This window comes from Crinia signifera, chromosome 1 (genome assembly GCF_055691185.1).
Source record: "Crinia signifera chromosome 1, ASM5569118v1, whole genome shotgun sequence".
NCBI classification, from domain to species: domain Eukaryota; kingdom Metazoa; phylum Chordata; class Amphibia; order Anura; family Myobatrachidae; genus Crinia; species Crinia signifera.
In genome coordinates, this window is record NC_139217.1 from 355,926,902 (window position 1) to 355,947,550 (window position 20,649).

Sequence of the window (20,649 nt, forward strand, 5' to 3'; positions counted from 1 at the left end):
TAAGCACATAAATAATAACAGTATTAGTCATATAATTAATAGATAAATAAAACAGATAAAAGCTATATCTAAGAAATATTGTTCATTGCATATGGTTTAGTTGCATGTTGTTCAATTTATTGTTTAGATGGGATTTGTATCCAAAAATTCAAAATTTATTTCAAAGTTGTTCCTTCCTTTACCAGGTAGTCCAGTAAATGTTTACATGAAAATAATACCCCTTTTATACCGAGGCAAAAACCTGTTTTTTTTTTGCCTCATAGACCAGGATTCTAGAAAAATTGTACTGTTATACCCACAGCGCACAAAATCAGCCCAGTGTGATACAAATAAGAAGCCTTCACCAAGACTCAAATAGCAAAATAGGTACAAAGTAATTATTGCACACCAACTGGCGATTTTTTAGAAACGGCTTACACAAAATATGTAAAAGATCCAAGAGGTACTGTCTCTTTAAATCTGGGGAAACTTTAAAACAGAAAGACCATAGTGCAATATTGCCTGAATGGTGATATTATTTTTATTGCTAAAAATTCACTCACACTTTGAATGAGAATATGCACAAATCAAAGGGTCTCTTTCGCAGTCAGGCAGTTTTTTTTTCCATTATAGTTTCCTATAGAACTTGAAGAAAGTGCATATAGTGCAATTTTGTTTTAAAATAAACAATTTACATTTATTAGATGCACTTACATGAAACAAGAGTAAAAACAAGCATATAGCCCCTCGGGGTAATGGAATCCAAATTTCTGTACTGGGCAAGGATCACACTTATCTGCTACTTGCCGGCCAGCGGTGGGTGCAGGAACAGTCGATCGTTCAGCCTCAGGACAGGGATCCGTTCAATGATGATCACTGTTGCTTAAGCGCACTTTCGGGCTAATCCAGCCCTTCCTCAGAAGTATTATTTATTTATTTATTTATTTACAGTTTCTTATATAGCGCAGCAGATTCCGTTGCGCTTTACAATAGTAGACAGTGATAAAACAAACTGGGTAACAGACAGACTTGGTGGTTAGAGGGCCCTGCTGCAAGCTTACAATCTATTAGGTATATAGGAGGGAAACACAAGGACAGGCATCAGTAATAGCATAGCAGTCCCAACAAGTTACAAGTCCAGAAGGGAAGCTATATAATACATAAGTGCCTCAGAGGGTTATGCGTGTAGAACTTAAATATGATAGGCTTGCCTGAAGAGGTGAGTTTTCAGGGAACGCTTGAAAGTTTGGAGGCTAGCGGAGAGTCTAAATGTGCATGGAAGGGCATTCCATAGGATGGGAGCAGCCCGATGAAAGTCCTGTAATAGTGAATGGGAGCTAGTGATCCGCTCAGATGAGAGACGCAAATCTTGTGCAGAGCGGAGTGGTCGAGATGGGAGATATTGTGTGATAAGTGCAGAGATATATGCTGGTGCAGTATGGTTAATAGCTTTATATGCAAGTAGAAGTGTTTTATATTGAATACGGTAATATACAGGCAACCAATGGAGGGACTGGCAGAGCGGATCAGCAGACAATGAGCGTCTTGCAAGGAAGATCAGCCTAGCAGCAGCATTTAAAATGGATTGCAGTGGTGGGAGTCTGTTCTTGGGAAGTCCAGTTAGGAGACTATTGCCATAATCAATGCGGGATATAATGAGTGCATGGATAAGAGATTTAGTAGTGTCTTGTGTGAGATACGGTCGTATTTTGGATATGTTTTTTAGATGCATGTAACATGATTTGGAGACAGATTGAATGTGGGGAACAAAGGACAGGTCAGAGTTGAGGGTGACCCCTAAGCAACGAGCTTGTGGGGTAGGGTAGATTGTCGAGTTGTCAACAGTGATGAAGATATCAGGATTGTAACTGTTCTTAGTTGGCGGGAATATAAGTAATTCAGTTTTGGAAATATTGAGTTTGAGTTGGCGAGAAGACATCCAAAGTGAGATGGCAGAGAGACATTCAGAGACTCGGCCCAAAACCACTGGTGACAACTCTGGGGTTGATAGATAGATTTGAGTATCATCCGCATATAAGTGATACTGAAATCCGAAGGAGCTGATTAGTTTGCCAAGCGAGGAGGTATAGATTGAGAAAAGCAGAGGACCTAAGACTGAGCCTTGCGGAACTCCGACTGACAGAGGTAGTGAAGAGGAAGTAGAGTCAGAGAAGCGAACAGTGAAAGAGCGATCAGATAGGTAAGATGTGAACCAGGAAAGGGCTGTATCATTAAGACCTAGGGAGTGTAGTGTACGTAAGAGAAGAGTGTGATCGACAGTGTCAAACACAGCAGAAAGATCTAGAAGAATAAGCAGTGAGTAATGGCCTTTAGACTTAGCTGTTACCAGATCATTCACCACTTTAGTCAGTGCTGTCTCAGTGGAGTGTTGAGAGCGAAAGCCTGACTGAAGCGGGTCTAATAGGGTGTTGGAGTTAAGAAAGTTTGTTAGGCGAGAGTAGACAAGTCTCTCGAGTAGCTTGGAGAGGCATGGGAGCTGAGAGATAGGACGATAGTTAGAGAGAGAGTTAGGGTCTGAATTGTGTTTTTTCAGAATGGGAGTAATCGCTGCATGTTTGAGCAGAGACGGAAAAGTACCAGTAGCAAGAGAGAGATTGCAGATTTTAGTTAAGGTTGGAATAAGCACAGGAGATATATTTTTAATGACTTGTGCAGGTATAGGATCAAGAGGAGAGGTAGTAGAGTAGGAGGATAAGAAGAGTGCGGATACTTCCTTTTCATTTGTGGGCTCAAACGAAGAGAAAGTGCCAGAGGGTTCAGGTGTAGCAGAAAGAGGGTTAGAGATTGTGGAGCATACCATTTCATCTCGGATGTTATCAATCTTGTCCTTAAAGTAGGAGGCAAGTTCTTGTGCACTGATGGTAGCCGGTGGGGGAGGAGGGGGAGGGTAAAGAAGAGACTTAAATGTGTTAAAAAGTCGCCTAGGGTTGGTGGCATGAGAAGAGATGAGAGATTGGTAGTATGTTTGTTTGGCCGTGTCCAAAGCATTGCAGTAGGAGTGGTAGCTAGTCTTATATGTGAGGAAATCAGTAATATTACGAGATTTACGCCATTGGCGTTCAACTTTACGTGACTGATTTCGTAGTTGTCTTGTTGTGTTGGAGTGCCACGGTTGGCATCTAAGCCTACGTGGGGTATAATGGGTAGCTGGAGCCACTTCATCAAGGGCTGTTTCAAGAGTCTGGTAGAGGTGGGAAACAGCAGAGTCAGCAGAGGTAAATGTAGAAATTAGTGAGAGCTGTTGTTGCAGGGAGGTGGAAAGTTGTGGAAAATTAATAGCATTAGTATTTCTGCGGGTTAGAGTAGGCTTGCATGATTTCTGTGTCAGTGAGCTTGAGGTAATGGAGGAGAGTGAGAGAGTAATGAGATTGTGATCAGAGAGAGGGAAGGGAGTGTTAGTAAAATCAGAGACTGAGCACAGCCTGGTGAAAACGAGGTCAAGGCAGTGGCCTTCCTCATGAGTAGCGGCGTCGGACCACTGGGAGAGGCCAAGAGAGGAGGTTAGAGAGAGGAGTTTGGAGGCATGCAGAGATGGTGGACTGTCAATAGCAATGTTGAAGTCACCCAGGATGATAGTGGAGATGTCAGAGGATAAGAAATGGGGGAGCCAGGCAGAGAAATCTTCCAGAAATTTAGATTTGGGAAGCCCAGGTGGGCGATAGATAGCAGCAACACGCAGAGAGAAAGGGGAAAAAACCCTAATGGAGTGTACTTCAAATGATGTAAATGTGAGTGAAGGAACTGGTGGGAGAACTGAGTATGTGAAGTCTTGTGACAGTAATATACCAACTCCACCTCCTTTACAGTTACCAGGCCTAGAGGTGTGAGTGAAGTGGAAACCACCATGTGACAGTGCTGCAGGCGAGACCGTGTCTGATTGTGTGAGCCAGGCTTCTGTAATTGCCATCAGATTGAAGTTGTGGGAGATGAAGAGGTCATGGATGGATGTTAATTTATTGCAAACAGAGCGTGCATTCAATAGGGCACATGTAAGTTGTTTGGTGTGTAGTGGGAGGCATGTGATATTTATGAGGTTAGCTGAATTTCTAGGCTTAGAAGCCATTAAATCTGGGTGGGTCAGGTGGTTGGGGCCTGGGTTTGGTGATATGTCACCAGCTAATAAGATTAGAAAGGAGAGATAGAGATAGGTGGATGTTTGCAGTTTTTTGTATTGGTGATGGGAAGTGGATGTGAAAGTACAAGTAGAGAAGTAAGTAAAGAGCTCATGAGTGTTTAGAAGAGGGGAGTGAATAATGGAAGAGGCAATGTGTACAGAGTGGTGAGTGTCAGGGAGATTATAGGATGGTTGAAGTTTGGTAAGTATGCCATGTAATGAAATGAGAAGTAGCATTGTGGTGAGCATGATGTGATAGTTTGTCTGTTGGTGACCAGGTAAAGAGGAGATTGTTTGTGAAAGTGTGGAATAAGTATTGTATTTACCTTGTTTGATGTTGTTCAATGTTTTTCAACTGTTTTATAACTGTTCTTTATAAGTAAATCCACTTTGTATATTTCACACTTAGTAGATTTCTCAGTTAAAGAACTGCCTTCTATATGACCAGATATAGCAGGTCTAGTATAGTGCTCATCAGTGAACGGGGCCTTAATAGACCATAGACCAGGGCCAGCGTTGGTCTAAAAGGGGTAGCTGAAAAAAAAACAAAAACACAGGTCTATTTCCCCGCGAATCGTACCATGGTCCTGACCAGGGTGGAGCACAGGGAGGACCCAGGTGAGGGGCAGTGTAAATGGGTATGCCGGGTCATCAGACCGGGCTCCCGTTACAGCAATGGGGGAGCCCAACCTCCTGACCACAGCGTCCTGCGGTCAGTATGGAGTTTGGGTGGAGTGCGCAGACAGCCTTTGCTGCTGTCTGCTGTACTGTGCAGACAGCAACAGAGGCACGGAGGAGGTGAATGGATGCCTGTGTGCGGCCTACATTCACCTCGCAGACAAGGAGCTAGCGGTGCATGGACGCTGGGGGCAGCCCAGCAGCTTACCTTGGTGCTGGAATAGCCCCCAGCAGGACGATCAGTGGTCCCGGTGGGGCAATCGTCGGTTCCGGCGCTTGGAGATTGTCATGTCCAAGCCCTGCCCTCGTTTACACTGTGGGTCGGTGAAGGGTTAATCAGCCATCTTGTCTTAATGTACTTCTAAGTTTCGTTTCTCCTTTACATTCTTAATGTACTTCTGAGTTTCGTTTCTCCTGCACATTCTGTAAGTTTCTTTTCCTGCATGTCACGTGTTGCTACTTCCCCATTCTGTTTCAGTTTACTCTGTGTGATGCACTTCGAGATAACTGTATACCATGCGATTTGTCCGAAACTGCTGTATGTTACACCATGTCCCTATATGGTAGCTTGTACTCCCCCCCTAGACACTGTACTTTCCCCACCTACCTAAATGCCAGCCTATTAGCTTGTCGAGCCTACATTCTATGTATTGTTATAAATATGTGGTACATCCCCCAATAAAGCCAGAGTTGTACCCTGCATTACTTGGTCTCCGATTATTGATCATCTCTATACAGGGTCCCTCTCTCACGGAATTCTAAGGAGTCATCACATTGAGGTCTAACAGGTAAAGGAGGGATAACAATTTACAGTCCAACAGCTGGGGGCTGCGAGTCCGGGATTCAGAGTCTGTCCCCAGACTGACAGACGAGTAATCTCTCTGTCTTTGTGGGATTGCAGACAGTCTGAATCTGAACCCGTGTATCTCTGTTCCGGGAACAGAAGAACACTTTTACGAAGTCTGGGGCTTCTGAAGTCAGGGACTTCACTTCAATGTGCGCACACAGATCTGGGATCTGAACATTGACATTTGTGTCTGGGACACATAGACAGGACCTGGGGTCCGATTTAGTGACCTCAATTTGATCACTCGTCTCCTTATGGCCATTCTTTTCTGTCTTCATTTATTGTATGTTTAAAACTGTCTGTTCTATTGAATATCCTTTGTGTGGTTGGTAAGTGAACACACAATTGATATCTGTATAACCATTGTAAGTGCGGTTGGTAAGTTCACGCACAATAAACATCAGGAAAATATTGTTTACTGTATGCCAACAGACTAGCGGTCTTGATGCTTCCTTACCTCTAAGGATAACGCTACGTGAGGCTTCATATACAGTATTCACATAACAACAAGACTCTGTCCACCGTCACGTAGACGGTCTGTTGTTTCACTAACATTTTGTACTTTTATATTAATGGGATGTACTTAGAGGAAATATAGTTCATATAATATTCAGATAAAGACCAACCCTCACAGTCTGCTGCCACAGGTCCCGACCTGCCTGACTGAGACGGCGCCCCTGGTCTGAGTATTAAGAACTTTCCACGCTCCCATTCACAGTCAGAAATATTGATACACAATCATACCCCGACATGGGTGGAAATAATAGTAAGAATAAAACAGTCTATCCACCCCCATTACCTAGTGAAACATGTAAGGAATATGTAGTCCGTAATTCACCCACAGATTATTTTTTAATCAATCCTTGGGTAGATAATTTATCAGGTTGGACAGAAGCCGTAAGTCCAAACCCCTTCCCACGTGATGGCTCGAATTACCCTTTTTACATGGACATGGTAAAAGGTCTTTGTCTAGAGGATAAAGAAGCCTGGCCATATTATACAGGAGATCCCAAATGGGATATGAAATATATGCGTGCAGGAGGAGAACAATGGCTTACTATTGCTCCCTTCTGGCATGACACAAACCTGTCTAAGAAACAAAGGAAAATTAAAGCCGTCACCACTAAACTCCACAATATTGAAGAAGTTAGATATAACAAATCACTAAAAATCCTGTCACCTCCACCTTACAGTCCAGTATATCCTTCCCTCACAGATACAGAACTGATGGCCGTGGGTCACCATGTTCTACATCCTACCGCACCTCCACCCAAACCAGATCTTAGTTTAAAGGATAAAAAGGAAACTAATACGGAGGATATGCCTCTATTAGAAGGAGAAGAGAAAGAACCTTTAACAAAAGGCACCAGAGTACATGCAGACAAATCACTAGTTACTACACAACTTGGCCCGAAGACAACAAAATCTGGTGCCACCTATGATGGCACAACAACTCAATACTGTCCCTTCATGACAATTGGTGACCAATTACTTGTTAAACCAATTGACATAGAAGACCTAAATAGGATCATTAAACACTGCCCAAAACCCTCTGTAACCGCGGCAGGAACCATTGCCTATCTGAAGAAAGCATGTGTAGGCAGAAATTACACCCATGATGACATAAAACTGATTGTTGATAATGTAATCGACCATCACCATGCATGGGATTGGAATAAGATCAAAAGTTTCAAAAACATTACAACCACGGTAGGAACAGCAAACTACCCCTTAAATAATTCAGAAGGAATAGCCACAATGTGGAAAGAAATAGAAGCAGGAATGACCAAGGTCTTCAAAATGAGGTCCTCATTGCCTGTCGCAGTGGCGTGCAAACAAAAACCCACTGAATCAGTCACTGAATTTTGGAAGAGATTTAAAAGATGCTGGACTGAGGAAGCGGGACTACTTCTTGAAATATTCCCTTTACTCATTTCCACCTTTATCAATAACCTACACCCCTCCATTTCCACGCCAGTTAAACAAAGTGTCTCTTCCTGGACTTCAGACACCCTCCAGGAATTTGAGACCCATTTGTATGAAAAGGAGGCAGCTGGATGTTTTGACATGAAAAAGACAATTGTCACAACACACAGTTATCAACAAGACAACAGGGGCCCACCAAATAGACAGAGTAGGGCACCCCAATATGGTCAAAGGAAACCCTTCAGACCATCACAAGGCCCACCACACCAACATCATCGGGCCCCTCCTTACAACAGAGATAATAACACTGGCACAATAGCAAAACAAACAACATGTTACAATTGTGGCCAAGATACACACTGGGCTAGGGAATGCCCATTCCCACCCCAAAGACCACAACAACCATACCGACCTCCACAAGGCCCACAAAGGCCCCAACAACCACCTTTCACACAAGGGCCACCCAGACCATCCCGTGGCCCCACACCGGTCCAAGACCATGTACGTTTTAGGGTTGACTGGTCCGACCCCACCCTGTGACGGGGCCCGGAGGAGGGTATCCTATCTTTTGTCCAATTTACCACCCACTGGGAAGATGCACCCCTTGTCACATTATATGTGAATGGGAAGAAACTACCTTTTCTGGTAGATAGCGGTGCCACAACCAGTGTCCTGTGTTCCTTACACTATGATGGTGAATTACAAAAGACTACTCCTTCAATGGGAATCAACGGGATACCCACTGACACTTACCTGACTGACGAACTGACCATACAATCTGTAAACGGACGTTATTTAGGTGAACATCAATTCAGGGTCATCGCAGAATGCCCTGTCAACTTATTGGGAAGGGACCTTTTCAATAAATTCCGCATCTCCATCACACCTTCACCCAAGGGAAGTGGACTTCACGTCACTTCACCACACTTCTTAATGTCCCAAGACTCACTTAACGCTTCAATTGACAAAATCAACGCAGGAATCTGGGCCAACGGTCCCTATGACACAGGCTTCATACCCTGTACGCCATACAAAGCCAAACTCAAACCAGATTCAAGTCAAGTGTACATCAAACAGTACCCACTCTCACCAGAGAAAATTGAAGGTCTTAGACCAATGATACAGGAGTTCTTAGAACAAGGCATACTGAGATATGTGATCTCACCATACTGCACACCCATCAACCCAGTCGCTAAGGCTGATGGAAGCATTAGATTTGTACAGGACTTGAGGAAGGTAAATGACCTCATAGTCCCAATTGCACCAATAGTGCCAGACATAAACACACTCATTTCAGCCATCCCTGCAGATGCAGCCTTTTTCTCCGTTGTGGATTTGAAAAACGCATTTTTTAGCATTCCGATCGATGCAGAGACCCAATTACTTTTTGCTTTTTCTTTTGAAGGTAGACAACTCACCTGGTGCCGTCTACCCCAAGGCTATATTGACTCCCCAGTAGTCTATAGCATAGTCCTCCAAGCCACATTGGCTCCATGGCACCCCCCCCATAGTTCTGTCCTGCTACAGTATGCAGATGATCTGCTACTCTGTAGTCCAACGGAGGAGGCCAGCCGGGAGGATGGTATATCACTGTTAAACTGGTTATGTGAATGTGGACACAAGGTGTCCAAAACAAAAATGCAATGGTGTCAAAAGCATGTCAATTACTTGGGTTTTGTGCTCTCTGAGGGAGAAAGGAAAATCAGCCCACAACGCATACAGTCTGTACTGGGCCTGGTCACCCCATCTACCCAGAAGGATATGCTGTCTTTCTTGGGTATGGTAAATTACTGCAGACAGTGGATTTCTGATTGTTCCTATTACGATAATATCTTGAGACAATGCACACTCAAAGACAAACCCAAAGTCATACAATGGTCAAATGAAATGTTTTCTGCATATGAAAAGCTCAAAGCAATGTTAGTTAAAAGCCCCGCGCTTGGTCTCCCCAACTATGTTTTGCCATTTCACCTGTTTGCAAGGGACACCTGTAAAACTATGGCGGGTGTGCTCACCCAAGTTCATGGAGGCAAAATGCGACCCGTCGCATTCTTTTCAAAGGTAATGCCGGTCACTGTACAAGGAATGCCTGCTTGTCTTCGAGCACTGGCTGCCTGTGCAATGGTTGTTGAAATGGCTGCCGCACTCACTTTAGGACACAGTACCGTTCTTCATACTACACATAACGTACTGTCCATCCTCAAAGGCTTACATACACAACACATGTCAGCCCAAAGACTCAGTGGTTACGAGGTACTCCTACTAGGTAACTCATCACTCATTATCAAGTACGCAACAAATTCAGAGGGACCGGTGCCCATACTCAATGCCCTTTTAGGCTTAAAAGGACCTGACGACGAGGCACCTCCTCCACATGACTGTTCTCTGACAATTGACTCAGAAACTTCACCCAGAAGTGACATGTCGACTGTGCCCATACCTGACGCCGACATAATTTTTGTTGACGGATCTTGCAGTCGACCAAATGACAACACGTACCAGGCAGGCTATGCAGTAGTTAAACTTCCTCAAACTGTTCTTGAAGCAAAAGCAGTTCCTCTACAATCAGCACAAGCTGCTGAACTAATTGCTCTCACAAGAGCATGCCACCTATACACTGCAAAGCCTGTCACTATTTACACAGACTCCAAATATGCCTATGGCGTTGTCCACGACCATGGTATGATTTGGCAGCGTCGAGGCTTCACAGGCACTGATGGAAAAGGCATATCACATGCCCAATTAATCACTGATCTCCTACATGCAATCACACTGCCTTCACACATTGCCATCCTCCACTGCAAAGCACACACCGGAGGAAAGGACGATATCTCGCGGGGCAATGCCCTTGCTGACACTGCTGCAAAACAGGCTGCTACCACATCCACATACAATCTCACACTGGCCGTAATCTCGCCACCATCCTTAGATGACACATACTTACTTACGGAATTACAGGCGGCTGCCTCTAACTCTGATTTATCAGATTGGACATATCCAATTCTGCAGAAGAATCCACGGACTGGATTAATCTGCAAAGAGGGGAAACCGTGTATCCCCCAAACAAGTGCTTCACTGTTCATAGCACACTACCACGGAGTAGGTCACCACAGTAAAGTCACGACAACACTGCTCCTCACCAATGATTTTTACATCACAAATGCAAAAGAACTTGTAAACCAATATGTTAGCAGATGTATTGTGTGTCTTAGAAACAACCCAAACAACCCCAACAAAGCAAGACACCAGCATCTTGAATACCCAACCACCCCGTTTACTCACCTGCAAATAGATTTTACCCATATACCAGGTACAGGAAAACAAGAATACGCTTTGGTCATAGTTGATATGTTCTCGCGATGGCCAGAAGCATTTCCAACAAAGTCCGAGGACGCAAAAACAGTTGCCCGCATTCTCACGCAGGAGATCATTCCGCGATGGGGATGCCCACTACAAATCAATAGCGATAAAGGATCAGCCTTTACTGCAAAAGTCACTGAAGCTCTAGTTAAAGCCTTGCAAATCCAATGGAAATTCCACATTCCCTATCATCCCCAGAGCTCAGGTATCGTGGAACGAATGAATAGGACTTTAAAGGATAAATTGAGAAAAGCAACAGGCGGCACCTTCAGCAAATGGAAGACAGTCCTTCCCATCATACTGGCTGAAATTAGAATGACGCCACAAAAGACTCTAGGTTATTCCCCCTTCGAAGTGCTAATGGGCAGACCCTTCCCCACGCCCTGGGCGAAGAAACCATTAGTCATAGCGGAAGGGGACTTAGAAGTAATAAGAGAAGAATACATAAGATCCCTAATACAGAAACTAGATGAGATTGAACAAAATGTTATCTTTAAAAATCCTTCTCATCCACAGATACCCACTCACCCATTCAGGGTTGGAGACAAGGTCGTTGTGAAGATCCTGCCAAGGAACAAGAACCCCGGAGACTTCGCATACGGACCAGAGACAGAAGTGGTCGCTGTCACAAGAACGGCTGTTCTTACAGACGAGGGACCAACGTGGATCCACGCATCCAGAGTAAAGAAAATCCCAACTTCAGCTGCTATCGACACAGAGGTCGACACCGATTCAGAGATTGACACAGGCCGGACCAGCGAGGTACTAACGAGGGTAGACAACCCTGACCTCCACCCTGGAGAAGAACTGCCGGTTGGAGACACCGAGGACGAGGATTTACAAACTCCTGAAGCCGAGGGGGACTTTGAGAGAAATTATTCCCCCCACTTTAGCCCTAGTGACTTTGCTAGGTCTTGCAGTATATATACCCCTTAAAGCTGAAGTAAATATAACTCGAGATGACGAACTGTTAACCCTATGGTATAATTCATCTAATACCCATGTTGCCACATTTGTGCTTGACTATTTCCAATTCCCAAAAATAGCTAAAAAGAGAGAAAAAATCGATCTAGCCATGCGATTCGATCAAGTACCAAAGTCCAACTTAAGGCCCGAAGTTATTTATATCTGTGTAACAAGTGATTACTGGGGACACAACTGCGATTATTGGGGGGCGGCAGCTTGGAATTCAGGGAACAAGTGGAATTACCGCCCCACCGAGGCCCTGAACAGGAAAGACAAACATAACAGGGCCCTCATAGACAGAATGACTATCTCTAGGCCCACCACCAGCTGCACCTCCTCTAACGCAGACCGACCCCGCGGGTACTGGAAACCTAAGACCCTCAAGCCCTGCCAGTTTACGATAAATATAGAAAACCCCAGCCCCCAAGACAGCGGCCTGTACGTATTTGGACTTCACTTCCCCCGAGGCCTAGTCCCTAGCCCCCGGCAAACCTTCTACCTAAAGGATATGTATAATGATAAAAACTATGTCCCCAGTGCACAGAGGGGAAGGGATGACACAGGTAAGCCTCTTATGCCACACATAGTTAAGTTCAAAGACATGTTAGCTATCAACAACCCCACTTATGAAGATACTATAGCTATGGAAACTGGATTCTCAGATGTTAATTTTTGGTTAGAATGGATGAAATATAATGCCCATAAAAGTAATAATACTGATTGTTATGTATGTGCTAAATCCAGACCTCATCTAGGTACTGTCCCCCTGAATATACCAGAATCAGAGGATAAATGCTTTTTTACCTTGTACACTGATAATAAGACATTAGATAATGAATGTGAGTCATGGAAAAGGAATTATCCCATTTTGTCTAAACACACCAACCCAGGTAACGCTATCACCATCTACCCAGGTAATTACACTTGTTATTACTCAAATATCACCAATGGAGCTGATTTGAAAGTATTTCCTGAAGGATTCTGTGCCACTCGCAGATTCTTTGCCCTACCCATTATGAAAAAGTCCCTTGGTGATATTTATTTTATCTGTGGTGATATGAAAATTAGAACCAGACTCGAAAACACATGGAAAGGAGAATGTGCCCTGGCTAAAGTAATTATGCCTATCCACATTCTATCCTCCAGCATTGAAATACCCACACCTGCACCCACAACAAAACCACTAGACATTATTAGAAGTAAAAGAGAAACACCTAAGGAAAGTTTTGATCCTCATGTATACATAGATACTATTGGTGTCCCAAGAGGGGTCCCAGATGAGTTCAAAGCACGAAACGAAGTTGCTGCCGGCTTTGAATCACTGATACCCATTGTGACAATCAATAAAAATGTAGCATGGATAAATTATATGTATTATAATCAGCAGAGATTTGTTAATGATACCCGAGATGCTTTGAAAGGTATAGCTGAACAATTAGAGGCCACCTCCCAGATGACATTCCAAAATCGAATGGCCTTAGATATGATTCTTGCTGAAAAAGGAGGAACTTGTGTGTATATTAATAAAGTAACAGGATGCTGTACGTACATACCTGACAACACAGGTCCCAACGGTAAAATCACTTTAGCTATTAAAAAGTTAGAAGATCTATCCATCGAACTCAAGAAGAACTCAGGTGTCACCGACCCCTGGAGTGCTTGGTTTGGATGGATGAACAATTGGAAACATGCCTTAGCTCAGCTAGGCATTTTCCTACTTGTAGTACTGATATTATTTATGATTATTGCTTATTGTGTTTTCCCCCTGTGCAAGAAGATTGGGGCAAAATACCTAGACAATGCTACACCTGTTATGTATACTGATTTGTCTGCCAAGACCCCTTCCCCAGAAGATTACGCTGCTTATGTCACACAGCAACGCCAGAAGAGGGAAGCCGTTTATAAGAATCAGATAGTCTGAGAGACTATGATTCTAAGAGGGGATTGAAGGGTTAATCAGCCATCTTGTCTTAATGTACTTCTAAGTTTCGTTTCTCCTTTACATTCTTAATGTACTTCTGAGTTTCGTTTCTCCTGCACATTCTGTAAGTTTCTTTTCCTGCATGTCACGTGTTGCTACTTCCCCATTCTGTTTCAGTTTACTCTGTGTGATGCACTTCGAGATAACTGTATACCATGCGATTTGTCCGAAACTGCTGTATGTTACACCATGTCCCTATATGGTAGCTTGTACTCCCCCCCTAGACACTGTACTTTCCCCACCTACCTAAATGCCAGCCTATTAGCTTGTCGAGCCTACATTCTATGTATTGTTATAAATATGTGGTACATCCCCCAATAAAGCCAGAGTTGTACCCTGCATTACTTGGTCTCCGATTATTGATCATCTCTATACAGGGTCCCTCTCTCACGGAATTCTAAGGAGTCATCACATTGAGGTCTAACAGGTAAAGGAGGGATAACAATTTACAGTCCAACAGCCGGCACCGCAGTGTAAACAGAAAAAATTCCGGATCCGACCTGGATTGGAACCGTATTCCAAATACCGGGTCGGATCCAGGATTTTGGTGTAAAAGGGGTATTACAGACCTTGATGGCTCTGCACAGAATAAGGGCCAGATGTACCAAGCTTCAAAAAAGTGATAAAATGGAGAGTGATAAACAGGCAGCCAATCAGCTATGAATTGACGTGTTCCAAGCGGAGTTTGAAAAAATGAGAGATAGGAGCTGATTGGCTGGTTGTTTATCACTCTTCACTTTATGACTTTTAAAGCTTGATACATCTGGCCCTAAATGTGTATATTAAAAAAGCAGCAGGACGTGTATCTGCTGAGCTCCTGCTGCTGACCCTCCTCAATTGCCCTAACATCGGCTTCTGGAGGTACCGCCCACTCAAAACTACCCTGCTTAGAACACCTGGGCTGTGTGCTGCGGAGCCGGGAGGTCGTTCGGTGACCTCTTCGGGTTGTGGCCTAATCCACAGCTTGAAGCCGCAGCCTAAATTTGCTATCCGGCCCGCCGGAGCACGCCGCCGGGAGAGCGAGCCGAGGGAGTGGAGGCCACGGGCGGCACCCACCGGGCATTGACCACCCTCGCCCCCCTACACCAACCTCGGCCGGGCGCCATCTTGGGAGCTGCGTCCTCATCTATTCAGATTGCCCCGCACTGTGATCCACTGCCGCCGAGGAGGTAAGCAGGAGTTATAGGCTGCACCCACCGGAGGCTGTCCACCCTTGCCCCCTATACCAACTTCACAGACCCAAGGCTGAAGTACAGCATAGCGCTGGACGGGCGCCATCTTACTGGCTGCACATCCAACTGCTCAGACAGATCCTGCAGAGGGGGGAGACTGACACCTCTAATGAACTGCTGTGCCCCTCCTTGGCTGCCGCTGATATAGCAAATATCTGAGACCTGCTGCCATATTCTATAGATCAGCTACCCCCATACCTCCCATAACCCCCCAGAAACCTGGCCTGGCTGGCAGAGACTGAGAGGCCATATCCACTAACATTGGCCTATGCCAGGCACCCCATGCAATAAAAATCCTGCAAGCTTCACACTAGGCCCAGCTTATGTTGCCATACAAATACTCAGTGCCTGTGTGTACTTGCTGACTTGCATCCGCCCCCCACTCTTCTCCTCAGCACAGTATACAGTATACCCCCCTATGCTCAGGGAGAGGGACTTGTGCACCTGGTGTATACCACTTCACTGCTGACTGCAACACACTGCCTGCTGCAGAACTGTCCTAGCAAGCAGGTTGTTTTACACCTGTAATTAATGGACTGATTCTCACAGTTGTGGCCCACCCATAATCCATGTCACGCTGCTTCTCATAGCACATACTTGATTCTAAACCTATTCCTTCATCCATATGAGAAGATTTCTAATCTCTCCTTCCATGACCCCCACTGGCTCGGCTCCACAAGGAAGTACTCAGGGAGACAACCAGGGCCGGTGCAAGGTTTCTTGGCACCCTAGGCAAAACTTCTGCTTACACCCCCCCCCCCCCCCCCCCAAAAAAAATATATATAAAAAAATAACCCAACTACCCACTTTCCCGGTCCGTCGGGTGAAGGGACAGTGTTAAACTGCTTACTAGGCTGAGAATATGTGCAGCCTAGCGAGCAGGTCTGAATTACCCCCATAGTGTAATAATATATTTTCAGTATTCCGTATACAGCGAGAATGAATTTAATTCCAGGAAGCTACAGCAAAGATCAAAGATTACATTTTCACATGAAAGTTCAAGCAGTACTAAAATGTATACTGTATGTTCCTATGTAATGTATTTGTCTAATATTATTATAGAGCAAGTATGACATCATTACTATTCAACATAAAGCATACATTTGTATGGGTGGATGATGATACCAGCAGCTGGATCTGACACCCTGTATTAAACGGCGGGCAGGATGGAGGAGGCGGCAAGGTGAGCTGCTGCTGATGTAGCCCGCACACTGCCCGGACACACAGCCGATACACTGCGCGGGCTGGAGCAGGGATGATTACCGCACAGTGGGCGGCTGGGGCAGCTAGCAGCGGCGTCTCCCCAGCAGATGATGCTTCTTCAACTAGGACATCTCTGATGTCCCACGCCCCGACATTAGTACATCCTCGGCGCAGGGCCAGGCCATGCCAGGAATAATAAAGTGTTCCATTGCGCCTTGCTGCACATGGGAGGGAGTCGCATTGGGGGCTGATTGTGCTGCCAGGGAGGGGCGGCAGAGGTCTCCATTAGTGCCGTCGGCTCCATAGTGCCGCGGCGCTAACTGCCGCCCGCCCCTTACCAGCAGCGTTGACCCAGCTGCTGGCCGATTGATAGAGTAGCAATATAATTAAATGTAGATCAAAAGGGCGCCCTCTAGTGGCCGGCGCCCTAGGCAGGTGCCTAAAGCTGCCTAGTGGTAGCGCCGGCCCTGGAGACAACTCTTCAGATTCAGGAGAATCCTCGACTCGCTCTGGGTCTAGACGTAGATGCCAATCTACGACTACTACCCGTCCATCGAAAATGAAACCCACAGACATCGCCGCAGTACTGGGCCCCCTGCTGCATGAAAAGAAAGCTGGTATTAAAGAGGCCATAGATTCCACACTAACACAGCTAGCCCAGCACTCCGGCGGTATAGACGAGCTAGAACAGAGAGTCTCTAATCTAGAAGATGACCTACATACAGCTCAACAAACAATCGAGACTCAACACGCGGACATCATTAACCTCACCGACAAACTTGACGATCTTGAAAACCATAGTCGAAGAAACAATCTGCGTGCGATCGGCATCCCAGAGTCGATAAAAAGTCATGAACTACTTGACCTCCTTTCCATCTGGATCCCGGAACAATTAGCTATGAACCTGAAAGGTATACCTTTGGCCATTGAACGGGCGCATCGTATTGGTCCAGATCGGAAGAACACCTCTGGACGTCCACGCCCCATCATCATGAAAATCCTAAACCATGCTGATAAATCAGAGCTTCTGGACCACTATCGCAAGGCGGCCAGCCTATCTTACAATGGAGAACGTTTACTTATATTCCAAGATTTCTCCAATCAGGTTGCAGCCAAACGTAAAGAATTCACCCCTATCTGCAAGCAGCTATTTGAAAGCAAGACCAAGTTCTCTTTGTTATACCCTGCCCGCCTGCGAGTCTTCGAGAATGGAAAACCGATCTTCTTCGAGGATCCAGTCACAGCAAAAGCTTATTTTTCCCGCCCTGACACCTGAACTGGATTGATATGCTGTTGTTTATCATCATCTTGCCCTACACTGTGGGCCACGCTGTGAGTATGCTTTGGCGTACTATATATGTTCACACAATGTACCCTGAGTACATTTTTTGGTACTTATGTATTAACTGGGCTCCCATGTTAAATACACCCCATTTTTTCATACCCCTACTATCCAACTACGCATGGAGTTGATTTTACATAGTGTGGCGAGCGCAGCGAGCCACCGAGCCCGAAGCGTGGCGAGGGGACGCGGAATACATGTAAAGTAATCTGCGTCCGCTCGCCGCGCTTCGGGCTCGGTGGCTCGCCACACTATCTAAAATCAACTTCACGCCGACGTGGATAGTGGGGGTATGAAAAGTTCGGAGGACGCATACCGCTGCGCTCGCCACGCTTCGGGTTGGCATTGATAGTGGGGGTGGCGTTAACAATGGGGGTGCATTTAACATTGCAAATCACATCGCATCGCATGCCACTTGCTGGCATGCGTTGCTATGCGATATTTAATTGTACAATCAGGGGCATTTTCCCAAAAATCACATTGCATACCATCGCATAGTACCTGGGGGTGTGCAAGGATGGAATAACATGCAAATCATCAGGAATCGGCCGAAAATCGGACGCAAAATCGCATCGCAGATCAAATCGGCCAAAAATCGGCAGAAAATCGGCCGCAAATCGGATGCGATATCGGATGCGATTTGGATGAAATCGGGTGCCATTATAATACACAAGTACCACACTTTCTGAATGGGTGTAGATGGTTATAAAATAACTACCTTGGCACATATAAGCAGGTCTTAAGGTGCCCACAGACGCTACAATTGTACTGTGCTATGCGTTTTTGACTGTACAATGGTTCTATACAATTTTTCTTCCAGCTTGCTATGAGATGTGCACTTGGATGCATGTGATGAACCCATGTTTGTAATGTTAAATTTCAGATGTAGTCTAAAAAGTACGTGCAGCACGTACTTTTTTAGACATACAATATCGGGCTCCCGGGAACGCGCATCGCATCGCACAAGCCCATAAACACCATCCAATAATTGTACATAAGATGCAATTTGTGCTTAAAAAGTACAAAACGCATTCGATAATTGATGCGTCTGTGGGCACCTTTAGAATGAATCTTACCTAAAATTAAACCAACCTTTACATGTAGAGAAGTGTAGAAAGATATGCTTCCAATGTGTTTGAGGGCTGTGTGTGGCTTGCAGGTAGTGAAATAATGGTTTTCACTTAATAGCCTGCAGCATTGCTTATTACATTAAGGTGTGTGTATGTGTGACTAGTAATCAGCGTTAATTAGCAGACCCAGGCGTCCGCTCTCATACGGTATCTCTAGGGGTGGTCTGGAGCTATCTTTGGCGTCCGCCTGTTTTTGGTCCAAAATGCACAGTGCATTTGCCGATCGAGGCGGTTGTGGCACCGTACATTTTGTGTGCACACCCCCAGGTTTACACCCAGTTTTCCTCATTATTCCGGCCGCTCCCATAAAAACACCCACATGCCGCCCACAATGACCGTACTCTTGCGGACAGTATTTTTCGCACAGAGAGACCCGTCTGCGAGCGGTGTGCGGTCGCCGCTCATGCGCATTGCGAAAGCTACGCATGCGCAGATGAAAAAAAAAACAGATCCGCCGTATACGGTCCCACCGTACCAAGCAGAATAACCCCCTAAGTGTCGAGCGAAGCACGCCTACGAGGATACACTGTGTGTCCTGTTGGCTACTTTCATGTCATTCACTTCCCTCCCGGGTCATATGGTAGGTCCCAGTAGCCGGAGAATTTACTTGAGTATGTATATTCTACCAATAGCAGGGCCCTATTATATATAAAAGCACTTACCCCCCACGACGTGAGGAATTGGAGCCGGCACACGGAGTTGAAGAATAGGTGATTTAATGTATCAGCAACATGTAGACAGTAAGAGCTGTATTACCCGACAGCCGTTTCAACTGCTCACAGGCAGTTTTCACCCCCTGTTGACCCAAAGACGCGCTGTTTCGTCTTTTTTTGTGGGGTAGTGGAGAGTGCCGGGATCGCATTGCTACAAGCTTGCTCCCGTGACATGCAGAGTGGAGGAGGGCGGCAACAGGAGCCCAAGTATCTCCTGTCCTTGCAGTACCTGCTTTGCCTCTCCGTCCTCTGGCTCACACAAGGGGCTGGGAAACATACAGAGAAGGGAGGGGGCAGGCAGGGAGTCATACAGTGAATGTGTGCAGATTGGGGGACATACAGTGAAGGAGGGTCAGGCTTTGGGAAATATAGTGAATGGAGGCAGTGATGGACATTCAGAGAAGGGGGGACACGCTGGGGGACAGAGTGAATGGGTGCAGAGTGGGGAACATACAGTGAATGGTGGACATACAGTGAAGGAGGAGCAGGCTGGGGGACATACAGAGAAAGATGGTCAGGCAGGGGAATATACAGTGAAGGGAGCAGAGTGGGGGACATACAGTGAATGGGGGCAGGCTGGAGGAAATACAGAGAAGGGGGGGGCAGTCTAGGGAATATACAGTGAAAGGGCAGGCTGTGGGACATAAAGTGAATGGGGGCAGAGTGGGGGACCATTCTGATGCGATTAATGATTCAAATAATGTCAGGCTGAATGGTCGGCCCCCCCACATTTTCACCTCACCAAAACTGGCTCTCGTCTCAAAAAGTTTAGACACCCCTGGCCTAGGGCATGGCTGAGTGCTTTGGGAATGGGTCACAGGAAGGGCATTTAATAGGGTGCCGGACATTTTTTCGACAGTCGGAATCCCGACAGTCAAAACCCCGACACTCGGGGTCCGACGGCCACTGGCTATTCTCCCTCATGGGGGTCCACGCCCCCATAGAGGGAGGATAGGTGGCAAATGTAGGGAGTGTAGTGGCATGCCCGCAGCGTGGCGAGCGCAGCGAGGGGCTTTCTTGCGATTGCCCTGCAGTCTGAGTCCGGCCAGTCGGGATACCAACGTTGGGCTAATGACTGTCAGGATCCCGACTGTCGGGACCATATACCACACCCTTTAATACATACACTGAACAACACAATTTCAAGTCCGCTAAAC